This window comes from Durio zibethinus, chromosome 5 (genome assembly GCF_047325235.1).
Source record: "Durio zibethinus cultivar Kanyao isolate XHJ-2024 chromosome 5, ASM4732523v1, whole genome shotgun sequence".
In the NCBI taxonomy this organism is placed as follows: Eukaryota; Viridiplantae; Streptophyta; class Magnoliopsida; order Malvales; family Malvaceae; genus Durio; species Durio zibethinus.
The window spans coordinates 27,881,486-27,901,011 of record NC_143166.1 but is presented as its reverse complement, the minus strand read 5'-3'; the positions used below and the strand labels follow the sequence as shown (position 1 = coordinate 27,901,011).

The following is a 19,526-nucleotide window of genomic DNA, read 5'->3' as shown; positions in this document are numbered from 1 at the left end:
TATTTTTTTAATTAAAATTACTTTTTCACTTTAAAACACGTAGTCTTTGTATGTTAATTTTTTTTAATTAAAAATTATATTTTCAAAATGTAGTTTTTGTATGTTTAATTTTTTTAATTAAAGATCACGTTTGCACTTTATGAAATGTAATCTTTGTATAATAATTTTTTTTAATTAAAAACTACATTGTCACTTTAAACAACATGGTCTTATTAAAAATGAATCAGCTTATTTTTAACATTATAAAATAAAAGCCTTCTTTATTTTAATTCTTTAACGACTCTTTGTAAACATCATTTTAATAATAATAATAATAATAATAATAATAATTATTATTATTATTATTATTATTTATTTTTCTTTTATTTTTTTTTTTTCTTCTTCCTTATTCGATTCAAATCTAGTGCATTAAATGTACAATTTTTAAAGTCTAAAATCACCATCGCTAACTGTCAGCGGCTGACTGACAAGCTGCCTAAAACGCGTGACAAACATGAATTTTTGGTTAAAAAATGGGATTCGAATCCCAGAAGATCTGGGATTTGAATCCCAACAAGCTCTATAAATAAAGCTTATAAACTACAAACAGAATGAGAGATTAAAAAAAAAAGAAGAAGACCCACCTAAAAAAAAGATTTTTAGAATCAAAATTTTTTTTCTTTTTGTAAAAAAAAAAAAGAAGAAAAAAACCCATCTAAAAAAAGGGTTTCCAGAATCAAAATTTTTTTTCTTTCTGTAAAAAAAAAAAGAGAACACACAGTCCTTCCCGTAGGGAGGAACCATCAGTGCCAAGGCCCTGCAACAAAGAAAATACCTAAAAAAGTTAGTCGATTTAAAAAAAAAAAAAAAGAGACCGAAACTTTGAGCCCCGATCTACATCGATCAGGACTGTTTCTAGTGAAAATGATACTGAATTCAGAAAGTGCGCGTCGAGGAGAACATTTTGGCATCTTTTAAGATTTTTCGACAACGGACCGACGACTGGCAGGCAACCTCCGACGGCGGTCGACACGAAGAACGATGACCGACCAACTGGTCTAGAGAGAGAGGATCTAACTGTAGAGAGAGAAAGGGAGAAGAGAAAATGAGAGAAAAATTTTTTTTGGGCCTTTTATAGAAACTGCCAAAGTCAAAACGACATCGTTTCAATAAACCCTCAAAACGAAGTCGTTTTAGCCTCTAATGATCCGCGCATCGACCCGGGGTCCGCGTAACTGACCTGATTACCCGACTCATCCTCAGACCCAAATCGATTCATCTAAACCTACCAAAGTCGGGTCGATCGTCCCTGAACCCCCAAATCGAATCGAGCCGTCGATCGACCGGACTTGCGTTGATCGGACTGTTGATCGGTCTGGTTCAAGTAGAAAATTTTTTTTTTCAATTTTTTAAAGAGTTTTTATATATTATTTTTATTATTATTATTATTATTATTATTATTATTTATGCATGTAAAAATGTTTAAATTTACCAAAATAAATTTTTATTGTTTTATAATATTAATTAATAATATAAAATTAATAAAAAAAGAAAAAAAATTGTATCCAATGATTGGATTCTAAAAGTATTCTGAGTAGTGATGCGTTACAAAATCCATAGGTAAGAAGATTTTTTTAAAAATATTATCAGTGTATTGAAATATTTATAGAAAAACTTCAATACAATAAAATTTTTTTTCTTCAAAATTAATAAAACAATTAATAAAATTTCTAAAAAAATGAATAAAGTGTGTGCATTAACATATTATTATTTGCATTGCATGTATGGCGTAATCTTTTGTGAAAAGGATAAATTTAAGCCTCCAAAGATGAGATTCTAAGGTATTTTGAGAAACAATGCCTAATAAATCTCTAGGTGAGAAAGAGTTCTTCTAATGTTATCAACGTACTGTAACATTTTAAGAATTATTTCAATAAAAAGGCTCTAATTTATTTTTCTCGAATAATATTTAAATATAAAGACAATAAATTAAAAAATTAAAAAATCAAGAAAGTTAATTTTCAAACACCAAAAATAAGATTATTTTTTATCAAAATCAAAGGATAACACGTAGTTAATTGGTACTGTTTTAAACGGGCGCTGTGAGGGTGCTAATCTTTTTCCACACGTAATCGACTCTTGAACCCAGACTGTTGCGCAGACCCTAAAATTATCTTTTTAATAAATTTTAATTAATTTTAAGATTTCATTAAAATGATATGTTTTAATAAGTGGCTAATCGCACCTAACCAAGAAAAGATTGGTGGCGACTCCATTATTTTTTTATTTCGTTTTCAAATTAGTCGGACATACACAAAATCGTTACAATAGCTTGGCGACTCCACTAGGGAGTACATTTATTTTTTAGAGTCAGGCAAAAATTAACTACATGTTATCCTCAAATTTTGATTTAAACAGTCCTAATTGATTTCTTAGATTTTTATTTTTCATTTTCAACCAAAAAAAGTAAAAAAAAAAACAAATCAAAAACAAAAAAGTTCACACACATTTCTTTTACTATACCTTTTTTATACTTTATTTTTTGTATATTTTACTCTCAATAAATTAGGATACATTTGCACACACAATGACATATTGCATCTCATGCATGATCTCTATACCCGAGCTCTATCCCTTATAGGAGGAAGTAAAGTACCTATGCCCTCATGAAGTGATAACCTCCGCAATGGCAAGCGAAATACTTCCATTCAAATTGAACATTTTCTGTTCATAGCCTGTAATGGGTGAGGATCGGGGTCCCTTATTAGTTCAGCGTTGATTATAGTGAGGAACAATTTGGAAACCTTTGGACATGTGTCAATCTAAATCTAGCATGTAATAAGCCTAGAAAACTAACCTTAAGTACAACTTCGTCTACCTTCTTGTAGGAAATACCTAAGAATAAAAGTTGTGTGTAATATAAAATAAAACAAAAAATCTAAAAAAAAAATTTGTTTTCAAACCTCATCCCCACACTAACTCAATTTTGTTTTTTTTTTTTCTTACATAAATCATATCATACAGTTCTGCATCGAGATATTTACTCTAAGACATATTTCTCCCCAAGAAATTTTTATGGATCCCGTAGAACTTCAGATTTACCCATCCTCAGTCAGTGTCCCATGTGAGCTGTATAATGAAGTATATGTTTGATCAAAAGAAGCCCAATAAAATAATGAAGATTGCTTGCCTATCGACTATGTGTCAAGGTTACCTAAGAAGGTGCATTTGGATCTCACACAGAATTATTTAAAAGATATAGCTGCTATTTGGGGATAATTAAATGAAAAAAAAAAAAGAAAGCTTTTGTAAGAAGTATGGGTAAATTACATCCCTCATTTCAGTAGTGATCAATGAGCAATTGATAAGGGTAGCTATACAATTTTGAGATGCATCCTATAGATGCTTCACTTTTAATAAAGATTTGATGTCAACTATTGAAGAGTATTTGATTTTGCTCGGGATAAAACTACAGTATCCAGATAAAGTATTCATTCGAAAGCTAAAATCAGGTTATCATAAAACGTTGGCCAAACTTATAGGGGTTAAAGTGGAAACCATTGATTCTTTTACGAAGCCTAAAAGTGAACATCTCGGCATTCGTTGAGATTTTCTTTGAAACTTCATTCAAAAGCACTTAAATGATGACAAAGGCATAGCTGTGTTTACTTTATCATTGTATGGCATGGTAATCTTTTCAAAGACTTTGGGTTACATTGAGATAACTGTGGTAGATTTTTTTGAGTAAATTAAAATCCAAGCAATTAATCTCGCACCAACAGTCTTAGTAGAAACCATCCGATCATTGAATTTTTGTCGATGAAATGAAAAGAGACGGTTTATAAGATGTGCACCGCTATTATATGTGTGGGTTAAAAATCATTTTAGATGCGAGAAAAGTGCATTTTCAAAGTCGTATCTAAGAAACAAAGCACCAATTAAAGAGTTCTGCAATAGTCAATGGCCAACATTGAAGATTAATAAAGAATGGGTTTTTTTCTTATAAAGGATTACCGATGATGAAATTGAATGGATGGCACCTTGGATGCCTGAGTGCCTTTGTTATATCGTGAAGGAAATGAGTCGTGGATACCGTTGTTAGGATTATGGGGTATCGTAAGTTACGCTCCGTTGATGGTGCTTAGGCAATTTAGTGTAAAACGGTTCGTTCTTGTCACTCATGGCTTGGTTCAGGTAGAATTCATTTATAGAGAACTAAATTCACCAAAAACCTCGGAGTAGTTAATCCAAGCATGAAAGAAAACATGAAGAATGAGATTAAGGCCTCTCATCGATAAAGTCACTCATGATTATCGAATTTAGAAAGTAAGACGACCTAAAGATATAATACTCTCTCTTGATGATAGCTCACACCAATCAACTAATCTTTCAATAAAAGTACAATTATCAAAAGTTGAGCTTATGAAGAAAGAATTAGAAGCTGAAAAAAAATAAAAAGAAAAAATTTGAAACTTCATGAGAATGTGAGACAACTAAAGTATGAAGCAGAGATACAAGAGAGTAGATTAGAAAAAATCATAAAAGAACGAGATGTGACTAATAGTGATTTGAAAGATTTACACAAAAAAAATAAGAGGTTACGAATCCAATTCAAAAATTGAAAAAGTTACTAAGTATTACCTTAATCGGCAACACAAAATGGATGAGCTCCAAGAAGAAATAAACCAATGGAAAGGTAAAGCTCAAGAAAAGCAAAGTGAGACCACTAAAATTTCTCAAGAATGCCAGAATTGGAAGGGATTATACTTTACAACCTTAGCAAGATTGGTGGAATGCCAAAAAAAAAAGGAAAGGTTGAAAGCCATGCTTGCAAAAGAGAGAAGAGAGCACTTTAAAGTACTAAATGAAAAAGAATCACTTCACCAGATAATCTGAGGGTTGGAGCTACAACTACAAGATCACAAGAACCATATTTTAGTAATGATTGATGAGTGGCATAGAAGGAAAAAAGATTAGATCTTCATATGTGATTCAGAAAGAGATGCTCGCATGATGTGAAAAGTAGAAAGTTTAGAGAGGAAACAGTACATAGAGCACATAACCAGTCAAGTTTGTAAAGCAGTAAAAAAAGCATGAAAGATAGTTAAAAAGATAGAAGTATTAAGACAAGAAGTCAATCCTGTAGAAGATATGAACAGCGCCTAGTAAACTTTTTAGACGAGGTAAAAGACCATTATAAGCAAGTCAAACGTTTCTATGGATATAATTCTAGAATGATAAATCTCATATAATCAAAGTTGTATAGAATCAATGAAAATTTTTAGTAGTGAAATTTGTCCAGAAGCAAATATTTTTCACTTACATTCATGCATCATTTGCACCATTTTTATTTTTTTTTCAAAAAAAAATTTTTAAATAAATTTTTTGACACATGGCATTCTGATTTTTTTAAAAATTTTATAGCAATAAAGGTTCAAGAATAGCTCGTCCTTCAAAAATTTCAACTCAACCCATTCGTCATTCATACAACACCAAGACTCAAACAAGAATTATGAAACAAGAACAGACTAATCAATTTAAGAGAATCGAGAAAGCTCAAGAAGAACTAAGAAAAGATCTCAGTACAATAATGAATATGCTCAGAAAACTTGACAAAGGAAAAGTAATAGAAAAAAATCTCAGCTTTCAAGAGCAATCGCCAGATATAGTGGATCTTATTTATCTTCTAGGGTTTGAGCTACAACCGATTCAACTTTCTCAAAGAACTAGAGTATAAATTCCTATTCTCAATGGATATTCCAATCCTTATCCAGGAATGACATCCACACCTACTTTGGGATAATTTTAAAATTTTGTTAATCCTGTTATAATGAAAAAACCATCCGAGCCAATCCTAGTTCTTGATTTGGATGATCTCAAAGAAAGAGAAAAGCTAGGGATAAAGATATCTGAGAAAGTGAAAGATAATAGTACCCAAAAAAAGATAAAGTTATTAGAAGAAAGGCTTAAAGTAGTGGAAAGAATGAATTTTTATGGTTTCACATATACAATCGAGCTTTGTTTAGTCCCTGATGTGATCATTTCGCCTAAATTCAAGGTCTCTAAATTTGAAAAATATGATGGCATAAAATATCTGATGACCTATATCACCATATATTATTGAAAGATGGCAGCAAATGCTCGTGATGAGAAGTTGTTAATGTACATATTTCAAGATAGTCTTACGAGTTCTACAGTTAGATGGTATGTTTAATTAGATCAGACTCGTATTCATTCTTGGTAAGAGCTTACAAAGGCATTCCTTACATAATATCGACATGTCACGGATCTAGTTCCAGACCGTCTATCTCTACAAAATATGAAAAAAAAAGTAACTAAAAACTTTAATGCGTATACACAAAAATGGAAAGACATGGTTGTACAAGTTTAACCTCCTATCACTGAGAAAAATATAATTATTTTATTTGTGAATACTCTAAAAGCATCATACTATGAGAGATTGATAGGCAATGCAATCAAGAACTTTACAGATATGGTGATATCGGGTGAGATTATCGAAAGTGCCATAAAGAATGACAAGATCGATACAGGAGAAACAAGTGGAGTAAAGAAAGGTGAAGCTCTCAAAAAAAAATAGAATGAAGCCCAAACAGTAAACTATGTAAGGCAACAGTTCATAGATTTCACGTCCTACTCTATACCAGTCTATCAAACCCATTACCTTTCCATAAATAATGTTACATCTATCCCTCATCCATATTAACTATACCAATCGCTACAACCATCAGCTTATCCATATCATTTTCAATCATCTTTTCGAACACCCACCTATTCCTATAATCGTCTTGTTGTACCTATAAGACCAGAATGAAGATCTAATAGTGGTCCAAAAACCTCAAAAAATACCCAAGAAAAACTCACTTTCGATCATATTCTTATGACATACACAAATTTGTATCCTCGATTTGTTGAGAAACATTTACTTGCTCCTGTTATTGTTGAACCTTTGAAACCTTTATTTCTCAAATGGTATGACTCTAATTCATATTATGATTATCACTATGAGAATTCAGGTCATTTCACTAAGAACTGTATTACTTTGAAGTACAAAGTACAGGGGTTAATCAATGAAGGAGTGTTAAACTTTGATACCAATCAACAAGGGACTTCAAATGTTAATAAGAACCTTCTACCAAATCATACTAGGCCATTAATAAATGCTTTGGTTGATGGGAAAACAAGCTATATGAAAAGAAGAATAAAAGAGGTCAAAACTCTTATTGAAATGTTTGAAACCTTAGTAAAAGCTGACATATTGAAGTCAATAGAATCTCAGAATTACTCTAAAGTAATTAACTCAACTAAGAGCTGTAATTATCACAAAGGTGCTTTGGGGCATTTTATTGAGAGTTGTCACCAATTTCATCAAGAGGTGTAGAAGTTGATGAATATGGGCCAGATAAAGTTTTACGAAGAAAAAAAAGAGTTGGCAAAAGCTGAAGTGTCTACCATTGATTCAAAGAATAAGTTTGTGCATAGACGATAACTATCTATTATGATGAAAAGTTGACACTGAAGCTAGAAAAATTCATCTTTCGACCAGTGGTGACAATTAAAGTTTTTGGTCCTTTTTCACATCAAAATAATAAAGTAGTACCATAGAAGTAGGATTATGATGTCATAGTCAATTAAGATACTGCAAACATAACGAACGTAAGAGGCATGACCCGAAATGAAAGATGTTATACTCCAAAAGATTTAGAGAAAGTTAAAAAAAAAAAAAGCAAAAGTAGAAGAAAAAGAAGAAAAAAGTCAGAATAATCCCATCATAACCCCAAGAAAAAAATTTCAGAAGTCAGTCTCTGAGAGTGAAGCTTGTGAATTTTTAAAACGAATAAAACATAACGAGTATAGCGTGGTAGAACAGTTGAACAAGATGTCAGTTAGAATTTTGCTATTATTGTTATTGCTCAGCTCAGAGTCACATCATAATGCTCTGTTAAAAGTGCTAAATCAGGCATATGTGTCTCACAATGCTTCTGTTGAATATGTGGAACAGCTTGTTGGTAATCTGACAATTACAAACTATATCTCTTTTAGTGATGAAAAGATTCCTCCTGAAGATCATGAAAATATCAAGGCTCTCTAATTACTATTAAATGTAAGAGTCATATAATGGCTAAGGTTTTGATTGATAATGGCTCATCCATCAATGTTATGCCTATAACTGCTCTAGCAAAACTCTCTGTTGATGAATCTTATATGAAACCTAGTCATATGATGTTCGAGCCTTCGACGGGACCCGAAGAGAAGTATTAAGAGACATAAAAATGCCATTGTAGATTGGCCCATACACTTTCAATGTGAAATTTCAAGTTATGGATATTTCTCCTTCATACAGTTACTTATTGGGTAGACCATGGATCCATATGGTAGGTGATATTCCATCCTCATTACATCAAAAAGTCAAATTCATTGTTGATGAAAAATTAATATGTGTAGTAGGAGAAGAAGATTTATTGGTCACCCAACCAATAAATACTCCTTATGTAAAAGTAACGGATGAAGCCCTAAAATACTTATATAGATCTTTTGAGATTGTTAATGCAGTATATGTGGCTAAGGGATTTAAATTATATTTGCCACACTTGTCTACGACAATTGAAATGATTGTTAAACAGCTTACCAAGATGAGATGGTGACCTGGAGCCAGACTTGGGAAAAACCTGCAAGGAATCACGAAGCTATCGATCATACATAACAAGAAAGATAGATTTGACTTAGGGTATAAGCCTATGGTTATTCATACCTCTATGATTCTTTTCATTCGAGAGGATTTATTTACCCAGAGCTACCTACAGCCCTAAATATAGGATTCATGAAAGAGTTTTTTGAGTTAGCCATTCAAATAGTAGATGATGAAAAAAAGAAGAATCGAGATGAAGAGTTATTCGTGCACCTTTGTCTTACAAATTTTGAGCTAAATAACTGAAAAATAGTAGAGCCGCTTGTTATCTTTAAAACTTCTAAAAAGTAATGTGAAACTTTAAATCTCTAATTGCTTTTATGAGCATTGGGTGATCTTTTATGATGTCTTTATGTTTATCATTTTAATAAAAGACTTAGAAGATGCATCCGTATTTCGTCTATTATTTTCATCTTCATTTTACTTTTCATTTGTTTTTTTCATCATTTTTTTGCCATTTCATTTTTGTGTGCCAATATTCTCTTCATCTTACCCTTTTGTAAGGTCTCAAATAATGAACATGAAGATAATTATGGCAATAATCTTGGATTTGATTTTGAAAACTTAATTCATATTGATGAACTTGATAATGAGAAAGATTCAGATAATTACACACTACCTCTTGATTTGTTAAAATTAATGAAACATGAAGATAAGCCAATTGAACCCCACCAGAAAACTATCGAATTAGTAAATTTAAAAGATGATGAAAACAAAAGAGAGGTCAAAGTTGGTACATCTCTTTTATCAACTAAAAGGTAGAAGCTAAAAAAATTATTCTGAGAATATGTGGATGTGTTCGCATGGTCTTACCAGGATATACTAGGACTCAGTACTGATATTATAGAACATAAGTTACCTTTGAAATCAGAATTTAAACCAGTACAGTAAAAGCTAAGACGCATAGATGGTGCTAAAAATTAAAGAAAAAGTAAAAAAATAATTTGATGCAAGATTTTTGAAGGTGATAAAATATCCTGAATGGGTAGCCAACATAGTAACAGTTCTTAAAAATGATGAAAAAATGAGAATATGTGTCGATTATCGAGACGTAAATAGGGCAAGTCCTAAGGATAACTTTTTTTTGCCCCATATCGATATTCTAGTAGATAATACTGCTAGGCACTCTACATTTTCCTTTATGAATGGTTTCTCAAGCTATAATCAAATCAAGATGGCTCAATATGATATGAAGAAAACCATATTTGTGACCATGTGAGGGACATTTTGTTATAGAGTCATGCCTTTTGGGTAAAAAATGTTGGTGTTACTCATCAAATAGCAATCTTGACTCTCTTTCATGACATGATGCATAAATAGATAGAAGTGTATATGGATGATATGATCATAAAATCTCATGAAATAGAGGATCATGTAGTCAATCTTAAAAAGCTATTCGACAGGTTGAGAAGATTTCAGTTGAAGTTGAATCCTGTCAAATGTACATTTAGAACCAAATCAAGAAAACTATTGGGCTTTGTGGTCAGTGAAAAATGAATCGAAGTTGATCCAGATAAGATACAAGCCATCCAAAACTTATCTCCTCCTTATACTTCAAAAGAAGTACGAGATTTCTTAAAGAGATTAAACTATATTGCTCGCTTCATCTCTCAACTCACTTATAAGTGTGATCTTATTTTCAAGCTTCTTCGAAAATATGATCCTGAAGAATGGAATGACAAATGCCAAGAAGCTTTTGATAAGATCAAAGAATACTTATCAAATTCACCTGTGTTGGTGCCACTAATTTTAGGAAAACCTTTGATTTTGTACTTAACAGTGCATGAAAATTCAATAAGATGTGTGCTGGGGTAAAGAGATGAAACTGATAAGAAAGAACAAGCAATTTAGTACTTGAGTAAGAAATTCACTTATTACGAGTCTAAATATTCACCGTCAGAGAAGATGTGTTGTACATTAACTTGGACAGCTAGAAGGCTTAGATAATACATGCTTTATCACACTACTTGGCTTATAGTAAAGCTGGATCCTATTAAGTATATCTTCGAAAAGCCCTTATTGACAAGGAGAATAGCATGATAGCAAGTTATGCTTTCAGAATATGATATTATTTATATGACTCAAAAGGCTATTAAAGGGAGTACAATAGCTGAATTTCTTACTGATTGTGCAGTCGAAGATTATGAGCCAATGAAATTAGATTTTCTTGATGAGGATATGATGGCCATTGAAGAAAATGAACCTGTTGAAAAATCATGAAGGATGTATTTTGATGGAGCTATTAATGCTTTGGGTCATGATATTGGGATAATTTTGATATCTCCTGATGGGCATTATTATACCATCACAGCCAAGTTAAATTTTAATTGCACAAACAGTGTGGCTAAATATGAGGCCTGTGTTATAGGTCTACAAGTAGCAATTGAAAAGAAGATAGATGTGTTAGATGTGTTTGGAGATTCAACTTTAGTTATTTATCAGTTGCGTGAAGAATAAGAGACAACAGACTCTAAGTTGATCCGATAACATAAATACATCTCTGAATTGGTCAAACAATTTAAAAAAAGTTCAGTTTGAGCATCTACCCAGAGAGAAAAACCAAATTATTGATGCACTGGCTACTCTAGTTGCAATGATTAAAATAGATGTAAATACTGAAATCTAACCCATCAAACAGGATGTGAAAGATGTACTAGCACATTGCTCAGGTGTCGAAAAAGAAGTTGATTGGAGGCCATGGTATCATGATATCATGCAATACATTAAAAGTCAGCAATACCCAGAACATGCAACAGAAAATGATAAGAGGACTATCAGAAGATTGGCTATGAGTTTCTTCATTGATGGAGATATCCTTTATAAAAAAAGTTGAGATCAAGTGTTTTTAAGATATGTAAATGCAGCTGAAGCAAAGAGGATTATTGAAGAAATGCATGATGGAGTTTGTAGGGCACAAGTAAATGGTCATATGATGGCTAGAAAAATTATGAGGGCTAGTTATTATTGGTTGACAATAGAAAGTGATTGTATTGATTATGCCAAAAGATATCATAAGTGTCAGATCTATGTTGATAAGATCCATGCTCCTCTAACAACATTACATGTTCTGGCTCCTCAGTGGCCATTCTCTATGTGAGGCATGGATGTCATTGGTCTCATCACTCCAAAAGCTTCAAATGGGCATAGATTCATTTTTGTGATGATTGATTACTTCACCAAATGGGTAGAAGCTGCATCATATGCTAGCGTGACCAGATCTGTAGTATATAAGTTCATAAAAAGAGAGATAATATATAGATTGGGTTTTCAGAGATAATTATTTCTGATAATGTCAAAAACTTGAACAACAAAATAATGAATGAAGTATGCACTTAGTTTAAGATCCATCATCGTAATTCAACACCGTATCGTTCGAAAATGAATGAGGCAGTGGAGGCTACGAATAAAAATATCAAAAGAATTTTGAAGAAAATGATTGAAACTTACAAATATTGGCATGAAAAGTTACCTTTTGCTTTACATGCTTACAAAACGTCAGTTTGAACATCTACTAGAGTCACCCAATTTTCTTTGGTATATGGAATAGAAGCTGTGTTACCGATCGAAGTGAAAATTCTCTCATTGAGAGTTCTAATGGAGGTAGAGTTAGAAGAAGTAGAATGGGTTCAAAATCGCTAAAAGCAGTTAAACCTAATTGAAGAGAAAAAACTGTCAACACTTTATAATGGTCAATTATATCAAAAAAGGATGATGAGAGCACATGATAAGACAATTCATCCCCGTTGCTTTAGAAAGGAGACTTAGTGCTAAAAAGAATCCTTCCAAATCAACATGATAATAAAAAAAAATGGACACCAAATTAGGAAGGCCCATATATGGTGAAAAAGGTCTTTTCTGGTGGGACATTGATTTTGGTAGAGATTGACGAAGGTGATTTGCCTACACTAATAAATTCAGATGCTATAAAAAAATATTTTGCTTAAAAAAAAAAAGAGAAAAAATGAGGATTTATCTAAGTTGAAAACCTGAAAAGGCGGTTTGGATATAAAAGAAAAGCATCATCAAGATAAGATTCCACAATATAAGGGCAAGTATAGTTTGATGAACTCTGAATGATCAAAGAAGTCATTTGATTTAGTTTTTTAAAACAAATCTGGGAATATTTTGTTTATGATTATCTTATGATCATTCTTTGGATACCTTTGTTTCAACTCAAACACTTCGCCATCTAATGAAATATGCTATCTTTTCTTTACAGACAATATCTGTCCATTCTTTTATTCTCATTTGATATTTTTATTCATCATACAAATAGGTAAAATATGCAATTGCATATTGTTTGTCTTGAACTTAAAATGATGAAAAGAAAAATAAACATGAAAGATCTCAGCATTACTTTTTAAAAGTTAACAAAGGCAGATAAAAAAGGATGAGAAAAGCATGACAAGATATTGATGGTGTAAACTTTTGAAGAAGAAAAGTATTGTTAAAGAAGAATACAATGGTCAAAACAGATTGGTTATATGGCAATTGTTGAGAATTCTGATAAAAAAAAGTGAGAGATTTTGAGAACCTTTTTACTACAATGGATAATTTTGATTGCATTACATGCATTGCATTCAAAACACTCAGTACATGCATCCATAAGCAGTTTTAATAAGGACAGAAACTTTTCATTTCCTAATAAAAAAATAAGATTTTGATATTCAGATGAAAATAATAATCAAACGAAAGATTTAAAAGAAAATAAATTTACTTGTTCAAAGATGAGAACTCGATTTCAAGAACATAAGAGAATTTTTAAAGTTGTTAGCCTCTGCTGAAAGGAGCTTTTCCAAGATAAGATTTTTTTAAAAGTTGTTGAGCCTCTACTGAGAGGAGCTTAGATGAGCTTTTTCAAGATAAGATTTTTTTAAAAGTTATTGAACCTCTGCTGAGATGAGCTTTTTTAAGATAAAGTTTAAAGTTTTTGAGCCTCTGTTGAGAGGAGTTTTTTCAAAAGAATTTTAAAGTTGTTGAACCTCTGCTAAGATAAGCTTTTTCAAGATAAGATTTTTTTAAAAAAGTTGTTGAGCCCCTACTTAGAGGAGCTTTTTCAAGATAAAATTTTAAAGTTGTTGAGCCTCTACTGAAATGAGCTTTTTCAACATGATATCTTTAAAGTTGTTGAGCCTTTACTGAGATGAGCTTTTCCAAGATGAGAATTTTAAAAGTTGTTGAACCTCTGCTGAAAGAGCTTTTTCAAGAGAATTTTAAAGTTGTTGAGCCTCTGCTCAAAAGAGCCTTTTAAGTTTTCAAAAATGTTACTGAACTTTTTGAGCCATAAAAACATTTTTTTTGTGCTCAATATTTTTTTCTTTCAAGAATAAAATGATTGTTTGTTTGTCTTTGCCTTATTTCTAATTCTCAGAAATAGGCAAAGAGGGGCAGCTGTAAATATCATTTTTTTAATTATTTTTTTTCTTTTTTTTCCTTCTTTTTCTTCCTTATCCGCTTCAAATCTAGTGTATTAAATACACAATCCCTAAAGTTCAAAATCGCTATCACTAGCTGCCAGCGGTCGACCGACAAGTCGCCTAATACACGTGGCAAGCGTAAATTTTTAGTTGAAAAATGAGATTCGAATCCCAGAAGATCTGAGATTTGAATCCCAGCAAGCTCTATAAATAGAGCTTATAATCTGCAAACAGAATGAGGGATTAAAAAAAAAAAAAAGAAGACCCACTTAAAAAAAAAAGGTTATCAGAATCAAAAATTTTTTTACTTTCTGTAAAAAAAAAAAAAAAGAGAAAACATACAGTCTTCCCCATAGGGAGGAACCATTAGTGTCAAGCCCTTGCAACAACGAAAATACCTAAAAGAGTCAGTCAATTTAAAAAAAAAAAAAAAGACCGAAACTTTGAGCATCGATCTACGTCAATCGGGATCGTTTCTGGTGAAAAGGATATTGGATCCAAAAAGTGCATATCGAAGAGAACGTTTTGGCATCTTTTGAGATTTTTTGACAATCGACCGACAACCATCGACAACCGTCGGTACGACGGATGGTGACCGATCAACCGGTCTAGAGAGAGAGGATCTGAGTGTAAAGAGAGATGGGGATAAGAGAAAATGAGAGAAAAAAATTTTTTGGGCCTTTTATAGAAACTGCCAAAGTCAAAACGACGTCGTTTCAATAAATCCCCAAAACGACGTTGTTTTAACCTCTGATGATCCGCGCACCGACTCGTGACCCGATCCGAGGTCCGCGCAACCAACCCGATTACTCGACTCATCTTCAGACCCAGACAGGTTCATTTGAATTGACCCAAGCCAGCCCGATCGTCCCTGAACCGTCAGATCGAACCGAGCCGTCAATCCGATCGGACCCGCGTTGACCGGACTGTTGACTGATTCGGTGCAGGTAAAAAAAATTTTTTTTTGAATTTTTAAAAGATTTTTTTATATATTAATTTTGTTATTTTAATTATTATTATTATTATTATTATTATTTATGCATATAAAAATGTTTAAATTTACCAAAATAAATTTTTATTGTTTTATAATATTATTAATAATATAAAATTGATAAAAAAAATAAGAAAAAAAATTTTTATCCAATGATGAGATTCTAAAAGTATTCTAAGTAATGATACTTTACGAAATCTCTAGGTGAGAAGATTTTTTTAAAAATATTACCAATGTATTGAAATATTTATAGAAAAACTTTAATACAATAAAATTTTTTTTCTTCAAAATTAACAAAACAATTAATAAAATTTAATAAAAAAGAATAAAATGTGTGCATTAACATATTATTATTTGCATTGCATGCATGGCGTAATCTTTGGTGAAAAAGATAAGTTTGAGCCTCCAAAGATGAGATTCTAAGGTATTTCGAGAAACGATGCCTAATAAATCTCTAGGTGAGAAAGAGTTCTTCTAATGTTATCAACATACTGGAACATTTTAAGAATTATTTCAATAAAAAGGCTCTAATTTATTTTTCTCGAATAATATTTGAATATAAAGACAATAAATAAAAAATAAAAAAATCAAGAAAGTTAATTTTCAAACACTGAAAATAGGACTATTTTTTATCAAAATCAAAGGATAACACGTAGTTAATTGATACCATTTTAAACGGGCGCTGTAGGAGTGCTAATCCTTCTCCACACGTAATCGACTTCCGAACTCAGACTGTTGCGTAGACCCTAAAATTATCTTTTTAATAAATTTTAATTAATTTTAAGATTTCATTAAAATGATATGTTTTAATATGTGACCAATCGCACCAAACCAAAAAAAGATTGGTGGCGACTATTATTTTTTTGTTTTGTTTCCAAATTCGTCGGACGGACACAAAACCATTACGACAACAAATTTAATTATTTTTAATACCATAATAAGTAGTTGAAATATTTGTCACATGTAATTCATATGTAATGAAGGACACAAAATTTTTATTACATAATCTAAGATTCTTTAAATCAAAAACAAAAATTTAACATTATCATGATAAGAAAAGTTATCTTTTACCAAGAATCCACACCCTTTTTAATATTTTTTTTTTCAAAATCTAAAATTCCATCAACCAAACATCCTTTAATGTTAACCTTTTAAAACAAGCTAAAGGTGTGTTGAGGCAAAAACCCAAAAAAAAAAAAATAATTATATAATATAAAGATAGAGATGTAGCTGCCGATTTGACACACAAGAGCCGATAGAAAAGCAAGGCTATTTTGCAACACGTAAAACAGCTTTTGTGTCACGAGTCGAGATTCAATTTTTAGGTTCGTTGATTTCAAGATTTGAACATGCATTCATCCGATGTTTTAGATTAGTTTATTTATTATGATTCACATACCTTTGTAATATATTATTCGTTTGACCCTTTTGACCTCACAGTTTTGTCCCACAAAAATGACTTTACAAAAAATAAATGGTGGAACTCTTTTATACCCCAATGATTCTCTTTTCATGTCCGATATGGGATTTGAGTACCTTGCTTACTCTTCTTAAAGCGCTTAGCGTGATTAACCTCGTGAGGCCATCGTCACGGAGGTTGGTTACTTTGCCTACCTTCCTCAAGGTATTTGGCGTAAGTCGAACGATCTAGGGCCTATTCTGATACCACTTGTTATGAGCGAGACTTAATCTTTAGATTCATGCAAATCCAAGACCCAGACATACACTCATCTGACATCTCAAAATACTCCGCTTACTTCTCTTGAAGCACTTGGCGTGACATTTGCACCAACATTGGAGCTTTTTTCTTCAAAGGTAGAGATTAGATAAGCCAGAGAATTCGTGCAGAGATAACATTTGCTATCTATGACTTCATTGTTTATAGTAGATATAACCAATTAAAGGTAAAGAGGAACCCAGAATAGAAGTTCACTTACCTTTTGGGCTGGAAGCTCTAAGATGAGACGGTGAAGAAGAGAGACGATCTTGAATTTGTTATATACCAAGAGCTCTTTTCAAACCCCAGTTTGGATACTTGGATTATGTCCGATCTGACTGGGTCAAGTTAGGTTTGTTTTTGTTCTTTTATTATTGTCTAAACTTTTAGACCCGCAACTTCTATTGTCTAAAGGCCTATGTTACAGCCATTTTTGGTTGTGAAATCCTTCCTACTTAAATCATTAGTATTTGTATTATGCTTTCCCATGATATTCTTTTGATTACCAATTCTATGCTCTGCCTTCGGATGACATGAAGAAAATCAAATTGGAGGAATGATGCCATTTCGAATTTTTTATAGACCTACGGTCATGACAAAGACACAGCAAAACAGAAACAGAGGGGGAAAATCATGAAAAGAGATTAACAGGATATAAAATTATTTCCTGAAAGATACTTGTAATACTACATTAGCCATCAGAAAACAAACAAAAGATCACTGTCGTTACAAACAATGTTTGAAATAGATTTTCTGCTTTCATACTATGGTCCATGTCAAATGCCGGTAACCAACCCACTTAGCGGCAACATGGATTCCAATGGCAATGGCTGCACCTAATAATGGCATAGGAAGCCGCTTCTCTGTGGCTACACCTTCCGTTTGCTCCTTTACTTCTGAAAGCTTCTTTGAATGGTAAAAGATAGCTAGAGCTAGATAAGAAGTTATCACCAGGATCCTAACCCAAGGCTCCCCAATGGTAGCTGTTACAGCTTTAACAGGCACTGTTGATGTAACATCATTACGCTTTTTAATTATGCGTGAGAAACCATATAACCCCAATAAAACGGTCCAGTAGAATGGCACGGAAATGTAGTCAGCCACAGCTGCGTAGCCAATTAGATCAGATACAGTGAGTATATATGCTTGACAGCTTATGGAGTAAGAACTGCTGATGCAAGCACAATGATCAGAGTCAGTTCTTGAACAGGGGCATATGCCACAATCGCACATTAGAAAGCTCTAATATTGTAGATCGCAGTCTCTATACATCTGATCATGGCAGTGACTGGAAAATAAGTGCAAGTGCAAGTTTCAGGAGGTGTCCCATAAAACGAATAATACCAAAAGCAGCATTTCTCCATTTGGAAATTTCCAACAAAACTGCCCTCCATATAAAAAGACTAGTGCTGCAAATAGTCCAAAGAGAAAGTAAATTAGTTAGCATTGTTTACACTTTTCGTTACAATCCTTTGATTTAGACTCGCTTGAAATAAACTTACTATGATGCTAATTATTATAAGCCTTCTTATAATGAAACCATCCCCCCTCCAAAAAAGGCAAGAAAAATGGTCACCTTTTTCCCTTCTAAAGAGTCCATTAGAAATGAAACTATCAATTATCAGTCAGCTACTCATTATTCTCTTCACAACAAGAACATGTTTTCCTTTCTTCAAAAATGAAGCGATGGAGTCATCCATGGTAGTAATTAAATTACAGCCTTTAACAAAATCCTAAAATAATCCTAAAGCTTATTAGGACAGAGTACAATCATTTCATTCCCATTATTATGGTAGCTAGAATGGTCATCAGCCAATATTTTGCTGCCTACACATGTAAGATATGCATGGCTTACAAGTCTTCTTTCAATTGAAAAATCTGCTTCAAATTTTACTTTAACTTTCTAGGAAGATATCAGTCTTTTCTTCTATTCAAGACAAAATGTTGAGTTTCATAGCTGAAACTTTACGAGAAACAACAGGCGGATGAGAAGAGAAACACCATAAACTACTCTTAAGAATAGAGTAATAAGATAATGAATCTAAACAATCACCCTCAGCCTCCGCGGGAATATCATGATATAACAAGAATCCAATACTGATATAAATAAATGGTTATGCACTTAGATTCTCCAATAATAGTCTTCATGGGATTTTCACTAATTACATTGTTAACACTTAACAGATATACAGATTTAGAAATGTCTAGTATTAAACTCAGTAGGGCAGACGAAGAAGCTCACCAACAAAGAATGGCCACCTAGCAGGAGGATCAGGAGCTTCTTTGTTCAAATATCTGAACCTCTCAGGCATTGTACTCTCTCTTCTTTCTAATCTCTCAGCATCATCAACACCACCATCTTCTCCTCCATTTCCAGCATTAACATAAAACTCAGGTTTTCCATTTCGAGAAAGCCCGAATCGTTTCCTGAAAAGTGTAAGAAAATTGAGGGCCAGGTTGGGGTTGAAAGCTTGGATTTTTGAGGGAAATGAAAAAAGGTTTGGTGATTGGATAGGACTGTGTGGCGAGAAATTGAAGTAGTTTTTAGAGGAAGAAGAGATGGGTTGAGTGATAAATTAGAAGCAATCGTGGGGATTGTCATTGAAATTAGAGGCTGGATTAGGTTTAGAGAGGTTTTGCCGTTGCCATGGAAATCCAAAGATTTAGGAATTGAGGGTTTTGCACAGGTTTTCATTTTTTTTTCCCGGAGGGTGG

General features: G+C 32.5%; 1 pseudogene; it reads right to left on the bottom strand.

Annotated features, from left to right (window-relative positions):
• Positions 1–17,269: 17,269 nt before the first annotated feature.
• Positions 17,270–19,511, bottom strand: LOC111281602 (uncharacterized; annotated as a pseudogene).
• Between the last annotated feature and the right edge of the window lie 15 nt (positions 19,512–19,526).